Source organism: Crocodylus porosus, unplaced genomic scaffold (genome assembly GCF_001723895.1).
Source record: "Crocodylus porosus isolate Cpor-Errol unplaced genomic scaffold, CroPor_comp1, whole genome shotgun sequence".
In the NCBI taxonomy this organism is placed as follows: domain Eukaryota; kingdom Metazoa; phylum Chordata; order Crocodylia; family Crocodylidae; genus Crocodylus; species Crocodylus porosus.
The window spans coordinates 206,016,654-206,031,151 of NW_017728886.1; positions in this window are offsets into that span (position 1 = coordinate 206,016,654).

Genomic DNA, 14,498 nt, shown 5'->3' on the forward strand with positions numbered 1-14,498 from the left:
CTCTTCCCAGCAGATGTCTGGGAAGTTCAGGCCCCCCATGACTACCACATCCTTGACTTCACTACCTCCATGAGCTGACCTAAGAATTCCTGGTCGAGCTCTTCCCCTTGGTTGGGAGGTCTGTAGCAGACTCCCACTGTTAAGTCTCTTTCCCTTTGACTGCCTTGTAGTCTAACCCAAAGTACTTCAGAGTGCCCCTCCTCTGATTCTTTGTTAATTGATAAGGATATGTATTCCTCCTTAATGTAGAGTGCCACGCGCCCACCTTTCCCTCCTATCTGTCCCTCCTGTACAGCCTATAGCCCTTGACATTTACCACCCAGTCATGCGTTGAGTCTCACCACGTTTCAGTGATCCCCACTATGTCCGGACATGGAAGAGCTCAGATATTATTCACTCAATGTACATTACATATAAATACTAAATATTATTTCTAATAAACAAGTAAAATAGTGCTGCCAGGAGAGAAACTGTAATTCAAATTACCCTCTATATTTACCCAACACGATATATCCTGCTGATCCCACAATATGCTATTTGGATCATAATAAATATAGTGCAATATGTCCTGAAATGTGAAGAGCTGAGCTAGAAGTGAACCATCCCTTGAGAGATAAATTACTAAGAGTATTTTGAGTCATTACCTTGTGGTCACACCACACTGTTAATCAATGCCTCACATTTTCAAGTAGTTGATGCAAAACTCAAAATTGATCTAAACTTCCTATTCCCAGCTTGTATAAGGTTAAAGAAATGGGGTCATGCAAGGAAAATCTTTTTGCAAAGGGAAAAAGGCAGCATAAAAATTTTATACCGGTTGTATTGTGAATAGTTATCTTTCTATCCCTCCTAGCAACACTGCTGTTTTCAGGTGCTGTCATTTTAATAATCTCTGAGTCACTTTTGTCAGTTACTTTTTATAGTACTATTCTGATGAAATGAAGTACAAGGAAAAATGTAGGTCTTCAGTATATACTATTAAAATGAAGAGGTTTAGTTTTTCCTGCAGTAGTAAGCCCCACCCCAGAGTTAATTCACTAGTATTTAGAACTGTGAAATGACAGCACTCAGATTCTGTATTTTATAATTGTACTGTGTTATTTCCAAACAGTGTCTTTTTGTCTGAAGCACTCTCATGTGAGCTGACAACTTGATCACTGTGTTACTATAATATTAACTTATAGTTTGGCAGGGTGACATTTCCTGTAACATGCACACATTGCATTTATTTTGATTTAATTCCTAATTCAAGTGTGGAACTGTTTTCTGATGGGAAGAACAAATAAGGTATTTTACTGGAAATGGTCTTCCTACTTCTGCCATCTAAGTGTCAATATACTTTTCTTTAAGGAATAAACATGGATTTAGGAAGAAATCATTTGGTACAGTTAAAACCATTTTAAAAATAATTTTAAAGCGTTAATGTACACGGATTAATGTACCAAAAGTTGATCATAACCAGAGTAAACTTTACTCTTGGCATACTCAAAGGATAAGTAAAGTAGGGTAGCTGAGGTGAGTATATACCACAATATTGATGCTGTATTCATTACTGTTATTTGATCAGCTATTTAGTTGGTATTTGTAACAAATTCTGCTATGCTATTAATACTGCCAGTCACTCTCTTGGTAGCCTGATTGCACTTGATTGTAGGTGCATTAAAAGGCTCCATAGTGTAACTGTGACTGTTACAATTTACCCTGGCAAAATCAATGCAGATCTCCTATTCTGCAGTCCCAGTTTTGAGTGCTCTTCAAACACCAAATGGGGACATGAATAAAGCAAAAAGTGATATATAACTTTCTAAGCAATTGCATCTGCCTTTAAAACAAAGGGGTTTATTATGAAAGTTTCACATTGACCTACTCATAACTATATGGGTCATTGATTCAAGTTGACTTGAGGGTTCTAGTAGCAATCACAAAAATTGCTGGACAAAGGTAGATGTGTATTTCTGAGTAGCTTCCCAGTTTAAAAGGTCAGGTTTTCAGCAGCAATTACCTCCCCATTTTTCTTGGTCAGATTAGCTGGGTACAGAACAATCTTGACAATCAAGCTATTCCATTTAGGTGCATAGATAGGTGCATATAATAAGACAGTCCCTGCCCCATACAGCTTACAGTTGAAATAAATGATTCACTGTATAACCTTAATGTTCTCTTTATCTGTATGGGTTGTTAAAAACTCAGCCTCACGTCCCTCACCAATGGGAGATGATTGTAGTAAATTGACAGTATCTGTTTTTCTCTTTAGTGTTTCTAGATTAACAATTTCTAGATTAAGGCATGACCTAGAACACTGGTAAAACTACTGACCACAAACCTTCCACAGCATTATTTGCTATAAAATATATTATTTAAGCCTTTCCTCTTTTGTCTGAGAACATGGGGATCATTTCTGTTTCTGATTCATTCAAAAAAAATTCTCTAACAAGATCACACTTCCTTTTAGGAAACCTTCAAAATATCCTTGTCATTAGATCCTGTGGTATACTGCAGTGGTCTGTCTGCATCCACTGAGTTTGAAAGAGAGGTCTTCGCTGTGCTGAAGCCAGCATCCAGCTACCTAGAACTGGAGATTCCACAAACAGAAATGTAAGCACTGCAGTCTTACAGAGCACTATAGGAGCAAGTAATAGGTGTCAACAAAACACACTCCATATCAAAACTGCAATAGATTACGCCAGCCACCTCGTTACAAACAACTATTGGAAAAATGTGTCTCAGACCTCAATAACTGTTCATTAAGCTGTCAACCATTCCTCTTATACAGCCATCAATTTTGTCTCTCTGAAGACAAAATGATAGAGGCACAAAGGAGGCAACATTAAGAGTAGTAACAACAGGAAAGAGTGAATCTGTATTATTGCTGAGCAAATAATTCACAATGAATAATTTATCTGACACATTTAACCTCAATTTCTGTTTGCACAGTGTCTGTAAACAAATCATGTTTTCCTCAATTAAATATACTTGGTCGTTTTAAAATCAACTAACTAGTTTGTCAGCTACACCTTTTTTTAACTCTGCATATTGAAGATGGAATGTCCTATGTGATTATTTGATGACCTTTTTCTGGGCAGTTGGCTAGTTGTCATCTCTTAGATAAATTACATGTTCTGTTTTCCTGCTCCACACAAGCACTTCTGGTGCAAATATATGCATACAGCTTTAAAATTTCACTTTTACTTACACTGGTGCTGGTGATTCCTGATTCACAAGAGTGTCCGTGGAAAATTAACATAAGAAGAGGTTCAAGCACGGCTAAAGCAAATTTACTTTAAATGCCAGTGAATATTTGTACAACAATATTTGAGATCTCCATTGAGCTATTGCATTTATCTGGCTTTTTGCATTTTTTTTAATATATAGGATCTATGGCACTTGTCATGCTGTACATCTAAAATGTATTGCTCCTTAATCTCAGACACCCTGCTCCTCATGTGGGTTAAAATAGGGGTCAAGGTGGCCTTTTGATCATGTCCAGAAGGTTAATAAACAGGACTACTGGGAACATGTATCAATATAGAATACCGTTCTCAGAGAATGCTTTGCTGCCACAAGAGTGCTTTGTTTATATGTTGGAAATCCCAGCTTGTGCAACTGTAGTGCAAATCAGTGTCCTAACAATCTGACTTGATGGATTAAATGCAATTTACCTTAAATAAAAGAGATACCAGAAGGCTGGTGCTAGGTGAGATGATTTTTTTTAAGATGATGTCGGAGCCGAGTGCCCTGGTGTCACGGTGGGCCGAGTACGGATCGAATAGGTGGGATTAGTGGCGAGGAGTCAGAGTGGGTGGACAAGAGTGTGGTTTTAAAACCAGAATGCTTTTATTGTTTACTTACGCCACTGAGATGGTGATGGAGCGTAGGTCTGGTCAACTTGGTTACAGTAATAAGATAATACGATAACAGTGAACAAGAAACGGTGCCGAGTCGGTAACAGGAACGAAGTCGATGAACAGGAACAAGTTGAATAATGAGTTGATCGGAACGTGGAACGAGAAAACAAGGCCGGAATGTAGTAAACGAGTAATGAGAAATGAACGGATGATCGAGAACAAGTGGCTGAAAACGAGTCGAGGATAACCGGAACATGAACGAGTAAACAATGATCAATAACGAATGGTCGAGAAGAGAAGAACGCTTTCTAGGAAGGGGTACGCCGGGATATGACGGTGGCGGGGAGACCAGCGGGGCCCTGGGCCTAAGCGAACCAGGGTTCTGAGGGGCTCCTGAGGCAGTCTCTGCTGCGGCAGTCTCCGCTCAGGTCGGGTCTGGTCTCTGCTGTGGGCAGAAACTCGCTGGCCTTAAGTATGATTCGAGTGGCCAATCAGATAGCTCCCCTTTTGGAAAGTTCTAGTGCATTCTGGTGCATGTCTAGGCATGCGTGTAGTGCCAATTCAGATTACCTCATAGAACTTTCATGATTGACAAGTGTGGGGTCAAGTATGGGGCATGTGCAGGGCATGCTCACTAGTTCTCTGGGGATTTTCCACTGACTTATCCGTGCATGTCTGTGCTTAACACTGTGTTATCCAGCACCCCTTCTAAATTTGGTTCTGACAGATGGCAACTGTAAAATCAAATAATTTTAAGGCAAATTAAAAAGTTAGGAGAATAATATGTGAAATCCATCTAGAGTTCTGGTTATAATTAAAACAATTGCCATGGTGGAACCTCTGCCAAAAAGCAAAAATCACAGAATGCCTAAGAATCATGAAAATGCAACCAAGGTCAGTCTTAGCTTGAACTGACCATTAACTATGTGGCTAGACATTATATGCAGGAATTTGAACAAGCTGGATGTAATAAAGAAATGAAACCTGCACAGGAACAATTGGTGGCCTTGCTTTTCTCCATGTGCCTGCAAAGATGGTCTGGGATAGGAAGATGACACATTTCATTGCTCCCTGCACTCCCCCCCCCCCGAGGCTCAGCCCCATGCCACCCAGATTATGACTTGTGTGCACAGTTTGAGTCCCATACTGCATTAGCTTGAGCCCTGTTGGCACTGGGGAATTTGGGTAATGGCTGTTGTAATCATCTTGCTTGCTTTGCCTGCATTGCTTTTATTTCTTATCGCTGTGTATCAATACAACTTGCCTATTATCAATTGGAGGAGTTGTGGCCAGTCTGAAGGTTGTGCTCACCCAGAGCACAGTATCAGTATTGGGTTGTGAATTCAGTATCAACAATTGGTAACTCCACTGGGACCGAAGGGAAGTAACCTGATGAATCAGGGAATTTGCTGCTGTAGAGTGAACCTTTCTAGAGGGGTCAACCAAGACTCATAGTGGAGTAAGGCTGTGGAACTACTGGTGGAGACCTGTGTGTGTAGTAAAACTGTATAATAGTTCCAACCAGGGTATTAGCATAAGTAACTGTCTGCATTAGAGTCCTTTGTGCAGGAGGTTGATTATCAGTGGTTGTGGTTCTCTGAGAAGCTTAAAGGTCCAAGTGCATGGAGCGATCTGCAGTCAGCTTGTGATATGCTCGATGGTATAAAACCCAAGGTTGATAATAGCAAGCATAAGGGAGCTACACTGCATGGGTCTTTGCTGGTGTGTAAATCTTTGCATGAAGAGGTGTCCAGGCTGCAGTAAGAATTGGCTGAAGAAAAGAGTGTTAATGTAATGCCACACTGAGTAAGGATGTGGGGAGGTGGAAGTCACAGGCTCAATCTATGCTGAGTCAGACTCTGGATAAGACAGTGGAGGTTCAGCCTGCAGTGAGGAAAGTAGATGAGAAGGATCTGGAATGTCATCAGCTAAAGGAGGAGGTGCAGGCTTGGAAGGCCAGGGTGGAGGAATCCAGGGCAGGGATATGACAGGTCCTTAAGGAGACTCGGGAGATAGTTCATGAAAAGGTGAGCCACCTAAAATGCTACCAGGAAATAAGGACACTCAGGAGGCAGTTGTTGGGAACTCAGGAATTGTGGATGCTGTGAAGGCTGGAGGATTCCCTGAAGATGATTCTGAGCTGTTTCACCCACCTCCTCAGGGTATTGGGATAACCTTGATCTAAGCAGTGATGACCTCATGGCTAAGGGATGTCACAAAGCAGCACTGACTCCATCTACTCCTGCATAGCCCATAGCAACAGTGGTAGCATATGTGGTGGGCCAGTGGGGGGGGTGCTCCTGTGTCGAGTCACCCACCTCTCTGAGCCTGAACACCTTTCAGGCTGTGAGTGCCTCTCTGGGGGCACCACACATCTGGCCACCCCCCTTCTTGGAGCACACCTGCAAGCCTGGGGGTAATGTTGCCACCACCCAAGGTCTGGACTGATATTGGCTCTATGCCCCCTAGGAAATACAGGCCTAGTAGTCCTTGAGGGGTACTTGACCCACTGCAAGAACTTGGGAGGTGCTTCCCTCAGTCTGAAGCACGAATAGTAGTCTCCCTTAGTCAGCCGAACCAAGGGGCCCCAAGGCATAATCTAAACCCTCTCCCAATAAGTCTCCCATGCTAAGTACAGAGGAGAACTTTACTGGTTACACAAGGTTTAGAATACGGTACAGGATAGAAAAATATCAGAGAAATACCTTAGAGCAAACGGTGGCATGGTAACCTTTGATAACGCATCTGAGTTGCTGCAAGCTATATCTATATAGATCTCACAAGCTTACTCACAAGTATCATCCAGAGACAGGTAGAGATTCTCTCTGGAGGCAAGCAGATCATTGAACAGGAGTTTCAAGAGAGAACGTGTTTCATATTTTTTTAAATTATTAATTAAACATATAAACTTAAAAACATGACGTTTCATCATAATAACCAAAAACATTCCTTCTTCTAACCACACATATCACATCTTTTTAAACACATAAGCAATTTATAAAGTAACATTCCATTCTCATTAGCATAAATCCTCTTAAACTTATTTGAGAGTGAGTTTCAGATGGTCCAGCTTCTCTCAGCATTCTCATCATGGCTACTGCCCCACCTCTTGGGCAGTTCTTAACTTATATAGACCTTATGGCCTCATTTACCTGATCCAATGAAGGCCAGCAGCTGTTGGCTGCCAGCCAACCAATTTAAAATGCATCACTGGTTGCTGGGTAGACTGGCAGGGTCCCTAGCCCCCTCCCAGTCATGGTGACATTGCTTAGAACAATAGGGAGTTTAGGCCCCACCCAGGTGTGTGAGGCCAGTCATGTAGGTTTCCCCCTCCCTCAAGAATGCATCTAGCTCAGGTTACAACTCGGGGTTACATGAAGCTGATGGAGCCAGGGGTGTCTGCCTTCTGCAGTGACCATGGTAACCAAATTGTCAGATTAGTCATCAGCCTGATAACAGAGAGACAGAGATGGCATTCTGCCTCAACATCATATGACTACCCCCACTCTGGGGGGGGCGGGCAACAACAGCCCACCATCCAGCTAATGGAAGTAAAACCCTATTCACCAGAGCAGCACCAGGTGATGAGGAAATCTCTGGGTTGAATCAATATGAAAACTGCAGTCGGGTGGCTGGCTGCAGTAGCATCCCTGCCTACCAACTTGAGTGAAGACCTGATTGTTTTGTTCAGGGAATGCATGAACAAGGATGATTTTGGGGCCCTTCTCAGTGATGCCAGGTGGGGGGTATGGAGAAATATGGCTGATCTGTAGAGAGATGTGTTGATAGTGTACTTCCCAAATGAAAGCTTGCTAGCTAGTTTTCATAATAAAGTGCAAAAGAAAGGAGAAGGACCTGAGATGTATACAGAGGAAGAAGATTCTGTATGTGGCAGCTGGAATAGCAGAACGGCCACTATATAATTATGATGTGCCTGAGTTCAAGAAACGGCTATAAACATCCTCTGCCAGCAAAATGGGGTCAGAGGAGGGGCAAGCTGAAGTGCTCTGGGTCAAGATACAAGGGGGCCGTGGGGAGAGGGATTTAATGGTAGGGGTCTACTACAGACCCCCCAACCAAGGGGAGGAGCTGGACCGGGAATTTTTGGGCCAGCTTGCAGAGGCACTTAAGGCAAGGGATGTAGTTGTCATGGGTGATTTAAATTACTCAGACATCTGCTAGGAGGAAGAGTCAGCCAAGTCGGATCATTCCAGGAGGTTCCTGGCTGAGATACAGGACCTCCACTTAATTCAGGAGGTGCACAGTCCCACCAGAGGAAATGCCCTGTTGGACCTGGTCCTGGCCACAGGTGATGACCTGGTAAGAGGCCTCCAGGTTCTTGACCACCTGGGTGATAGCGACCATCGCTTGCTGGAATTCACCATCCAGCACCGGGTGTCAAGGGCCTGCAGCAAGGAAGTAGCCCTAGACTTCAAAAGGGCCAAGTTCAACAAGTTGAGATTAGTGGGAGAGGTGCTGGGGTTCTCGAGGGCGGGGGAACTCAATGCCCAAGATGAGTAGTCATTCCTTAAGGAGACGATACTCAGGGCCCAAGGGGTGACCATCCCAACAAGAAGCAAGGGGGAGCAAGAGTGCCCAAAACCTCCCCTGGCTTACCAGGGGCATCTGGGAATGCCTGATTGCCAAAAAGGCGGCGTACACCCAGTGGAAGGGGGGTACTATGTACAAAGAGGAGTATACCTCCTCTGCTTGGGCCTGTAGGGGGGCTGTCAGGAAAGCTAAGGTGGACAAAGAGCTAGGACTAGCATCCAAAACCAAGATCAAAGATAATAATAAAAAGTCCTTTTTCAAATATATAGGGAGGATGAAGAAAGCACCAGGAAATGTGGGACCCCTGCAAGATACAGTGGGCAATCTGGTGGTTGCATCAGAAGAGAAAGCAGACCTCTTTAACCAATTCTTCACCTCCATTTTCTTGTGCAGACTTCCCCACTGTGATGCAAGACAGACGCAAGGGGAATGCCTCCAGACCTCAGGTTGGGGAGGACCGGGCTAGAGAGCTTCTGGAGGGGCTGGACATGTTCAAATCAGCGGGTCCAGATGCTCTCCATCCCAGGCTGTTGAGGGAGCTAGGAGGGGTTATCGCAGGGCCCTTGGCACGGCTTTATGAGCACTCGTGGTACTTGGGCCAGGTGCCAAATGACTGGAAAATAGCCGGCGTTGTCCCCATCTTTAAAAAATGGAGGAGGGAAGACCCAGGCAACTATGGGCCCATCAATCTTACCTCAATCCTAGGGAAACTCTTTGAGAAGATCATCAAGGAGCACATCTGTGATGGGCCGGCTTCAGCGATGATGCTCAAGGGCAACCAGTACGGTTTCATTAGTGGCAGGTCATGTCAGACCAACCTGATTGCCTTTTATGATCAGGTCACAAAAGCCTTGGATGCAGGTGTTGCCGTGGATGTAGTCTTTCTGACTTCAGCAAGGCCTTTGACACCGTCTCCCACCCCGTCCTCATTAAAAAACTAGGAGACTGTGGCATTGATGCCTACACAGTCAGATGGATTGCAGATTGTCTGAAGGGTCGTACTCAGAGAGTGGTGGTGGATGGGTCATATTCGACCTTGGGGGAAGTGGGCAATGGAGTTCCCCAGGGCTCGGTCCTTGGACCCGTGCTGTTCAATTTTTTTATCAGCGATTTGGTGATAAAAACGACGGGGTGAAAAGCAACTTGTTTAAATTTGCTGATGATACCAAAATTTGGGGTGAGGTGAGCATGCTAGTAGGGAGGAAAAGACTGCAGCAAGACATGGATAGGTTACAAGGGTGGGCTAGCAAAAACAGGATGCGTTTCAATACTGACAAGTGCAGGGTGCTGCACTTGGGCAGTAGTAACCAGCAGCACACTTATAAGATGGGAAACTCCCTTCTGGAGAGCACAGACGCAGAAAGGGATCTTGGAATCATTATTGACTCCAAGATGAACGTGGGCCGACAATGCAAGGTCACGGTTAGCAGGGCTAACCAAACCTTGTCGTGCATCCACAGGTGCATCTCTAGCAGGGACAAGGAGGTGATCCTCCCCCTCTATGCAACACTGGTCAGGCCACAGCTGGAGTACTGTGTCCAGTTCTGTGTGCCCCACTTCAGGATGGATGTGGACAACATTGAGAGGGTCCAGAGGGCATGATCCGGGGACAACAGGGCAGACCCTACATTGAAAGACTGTGGGACCTAAACCTGTTTAGCCTTCACAAGAGAAGGCTGAGCGGGGACCTGGTGACTGTCTATAAACTCACTAGGGGGGACGAGAAGGGTTTGGAAGAGACCTTGTTTCCCATAGCGCCCCCTGGCATAGCAAGGAATAACAGCCACAAGTTGTTGGAGAGTAGGTTTAGATTAGACATCCGTAAGAGCTATTTCAGTAAGAGCGGCTAGGATCTGGCACCAACTTCCAAGGGAAGTGGTGCTGGCTCCTACCCTGGGGGTCTTTAAGAGGCTTGATGCCTACCTGGCTAGATTCATTTGAGCCCAGTTTTTCTCCTGCCCAGGCAGGGGGTCGGACTTGAAGATCTACAAGGTCCCTTCTGACCCTACTTCTATGATTCTATGAAATATGAGAATAAGAATGATATTGATGGAAAATCAACTGCTGATATATTTCACAGACTGGCAGCTCACAGGGACAAGGAGAAAAAGAGAGGGGAAGGAGAAGTGGAAAGCCTCTGCCCTAGATTTTCCCAATAGGGGTGCCCCATAGGCCCAGTCTCATCCCCTGAAATTGTGGGACCTATTAAAATAGATCAGTGGGGATGGCCAAAGTTTATCATCTGGTCAGAAGACAGTAACAGGGCTACAGGGGTTTAGCCAATGCTAGTGGATACAGGTGCTCCTGTGTCACATTTGTGATTAGAATTTGAAACACCAAAGCCATCTGCTGAATACAGGGTGTTGGAAGGGTTTAATGGGAAAAAGTATAATCCCCCCTCCCATCCTCCAGATAGGTCAAATTGAATTTGAAATTTAGGAGAGTCCCTTGTGTGGTAAAGAGAGACTTGCTTGAGCAGAATTGAGTGGGGCAGGGATCCTAGGTATTGCTACACTACAGAAGTTGTCTGTGGGAATAGATTTGGTTAACTGGGAGCTTAGACACTTGGAAATCCCTGACTGGTGACAGAACAGTGATTGGAGCAGCACACTGGTGTGCTGCTCTGAAGGCAGTTGAGCATCTGGAAGTGCCAGAGAACTGGAGTCCTGCTGCACGGGATCTGGTACAGCGGGTCCAGTCGGTCTATGCCCAGACTAAGGGTAGTGTGGTAAGATTCAGGCATCAGCCCCTCAGCAGCAGTAAAGTTCCCAAAGGAAGCTGTCAGTGATATCTAGAAAGTCACTGATGATTTGGTTGAGCAGGGAGTGCTGTTTGAAAAGATGAGCAGAAATAATAGTCCCATGTGGTCAGTGTGGAAAAGTGATGGAAAAACCTGGTGGCTGCTGGTGAACTATCAGGCTCTTGATAAGGTGATACCACCCTGAGCATCTGTGGTAGCCAAGTTCCCATGGATTAAAGCATCCATCAGTGAAGGGGTAAAGTGCTTCTCAATACTGCACTTGCCTAATGCATTCTTTGCAATCCCTCTGCCCCCTAATTGTTAGTATAAGTTTGCTTTTACTGTTCAAGGTACACAATATCCCTTTACTCATTCTATAATGCCCCTGCCATATGCTGTCACCATGTGGTTAAGATATGGCCTACATAGATGATATTCTGGTGCTTGGTAGGGAGGACCAGGAGTGCTTGGACCACACAGAGAGTGCTACAGATTATCCAAGAGATAGGGTTCCAGGTGAACCCCAGGAAGGCACAGCTAGTTACAATCTCCTGTAAATACCTGGGGATACAGCTAGGGGAAGAAGGACAGTCCCCTGACCAAAATACAGTCAAGCTAATTGTACAGTTGCCAAGACCTACACATATTACCACTCTGAGATCTTTTCTAGACTGGACTGTTTTTTCCAGAGAATTCATTGAGGATTATGCCTCATAGGTAGAGCCATTGTATCATCTGCTTCTAAGGGGAACCCTGAAGCTGGGAACTAGACCAAGACTCAGCAGTGGCAGCACTGAAAGAGGAACTGGTCCAAGCTCCAGCTCCGGTGTACCCTTGATATGATCACCCATTTGTGCTCCGGTTGGGATTGACTTCCCATGGTATAGAAGTCTTGATGCAAGATCATGGTATAGATATGCAACCTGACTTTGGAACATGAATTCTCCTCCTGTGAGAGAGAGGTGGTCACCCTGGTGTGGACACTCCAGCATTGGAAGTATTTGGTCAAGATGTCCCTGGTGGTTCTTAAAACAACACTTGCATCAGTGAAGTATGTGCTCTCTGGAAAGGCAAATGAGGGGTAGGTGTCATCCCCCTGGTTAGCTAAGTGGACTTTAGCACTACTGAATCACAATGTGAAGGTGGAGAAAGCACCCAGCCTGTCCCATGCCATATGACTCAGTTACAAAGGGAGACCCTCCCAGAGAAATATAGGCCTGGTAAGTTTCTTTCCAGGGTCATACTTCTCAAGGAAGTGGATCGAGAGCAACAGAAGGTGTGAGCTATTGACAAGTCAAGTTATTATGAAGAAGGGGAATCGTGACTGGATTTGCAGTGGTATGAGTGCAACTTGCTGGTCAAGTTGCAGAAACTATTCAGGTTATAACAGGGAAGTATAAGCCACATTCAGTGCAGGCAGCTAGAGTTGTCAGCAATTGAGCACTCAATGGTAATTTTATCTGTTTCAGATTGGTTGCCATCTTGGAAAGGAGGGGAATGAAAATAGTAGATGGTAAGCCTGTGGTGCATGCAGAGGTAGTAAGGTACAACTGGGGAATGGTCCAGTGATAGGACACCCCAATATTGTTAGGAAAGTGAAGGCATATGCAAGGGAGGGGCTGCATGTGGACTAGAACCAGATGGCTGATGCAGAAGCAAAGAGAGGGGCAGTCAAAGGGCAACTGTGGAATCCAGAAAACCCAGAAATGGCAAAGGTCACCCCTGTAGCCCCTGTTAAATGAAAGGTGCTCCCTGCCATAGATTTAGTAACTCTGCAGCAAGCAGATCCCTCTATTACAGAGCTGGTGCAGCAGACAAAATCCTGAGGCTGGAAGGTCTGGAAAAACCCAGGTGGGCTAGTCCTGGCTCAGAAAGAAAATGATGAAAATGCTCCCATATGCGTGGTTCCTGCAGGGATCCAGGAGGAACTGACCCTGATGGCACACAACCAAGGACACTTGGGGACTGATAAAACACTGAAGCAGGTACAGGCAGAAGGTTGGAGGCCCAAGATGTGAGAGGACATGGAGCTGTGTGTTAACCACTTCTTCCCAGTGTTGCTTACAGTCCAGACACCACAGTTGTTTAAAGATACCCTGGGCCATCAGTAGATTGAAGGCTTAAAGAGCAAACTCCAGGTAGATTACATCAACCTGCCCTGCACTAAAAGAGGTTTCAAGTACTGTTTAATGGTAGTATATCACTTCACCAAATGCACTGAGGCCATGCCAAATTGGAGGAATGATGCTTGGAGCACTGCACTGGTGGAGCATGTGTTTAGCATATTTGGTTTGCCTAAAGAAATTGACTGATAACGGAGCTACCTTTGTGGGAGAAATTATAAAAGGGGTGTGCCAGGCCCTAGTCATAGAGCATAAACTGCATATCTCAGGTCATCCTTAGAGTTCGAGGTTGGTAGAAAGAACAATAGAACCCTGAAATTTGATGTTGAGAAAATCACACGGAAGCAAAGGAAGGATTAGGATGAAGCACTACCGCTTGTCTTATTGGCTATCTGAAGTACTATAGCTTCTCACAAGATGACTCCACATGAAGCAATAACAGGCTGTAAGATGCGCCTCCCTGAACATTGGTAGCTAAGAGGAGAGCCTCCGGATGGGCTGCAACCCAGAGTTCTGATAGATCAGTGGTTTCAGAATCTGCTTCACACCATTTCTGAAACACAGAAGTGAGTAGCTATGGCTGACGGCCAACACTGAAAAGATGGGTCAGTACTTGGGGTTCATCTTACACCCACAGGAGTGGCAGGTAGGGGATAAGATAATGTACAGGGCCACCACTCAGACTGGTGGAAAGCTAGCACTTGTCTGGAATGGGCCAGTCCGGATTGTAAACAAAGCTAGCCCTATGGTGCATCAGGTAGAAATTGCCAAAGAAAAGAAGTGTTTTCAGAAATGGTTCCATGCATCACAGTTAAAAAAACAGAAAGGTGACTAATTAACAAGGGGCTAAGTCCCTTCTTTGTGTTTTGTCTTGCAGGAAGTGGAACATTGCCTCCAGGGCCTCAAAGAGTTTGGCCATACCGAAGATAAAAAAGGCCAGATTAACTACTCATTTTTGTTCTTTTTGGTTTACCTTGCTTATGCTAGAGATGTATTTTAAGATTTTATAGTAGAAATAGTAATGCCATGTACCTTATTAATTCCCAGAATTTGTTCAAAGATTTGGAACAAGAAACAGAATGGTGATATCCCAATAGAGATCAAGCCTGCTGTTTACAAATTACTTACTGCAGATCTAATAGCATTGAAACCACAGAGCAGTTAAGCCCCAAACTATTTCCATTAGATAATGTGGAAGGACTGACTGAGCAAGATTAGCAGGTGCCCCCGATTGACATT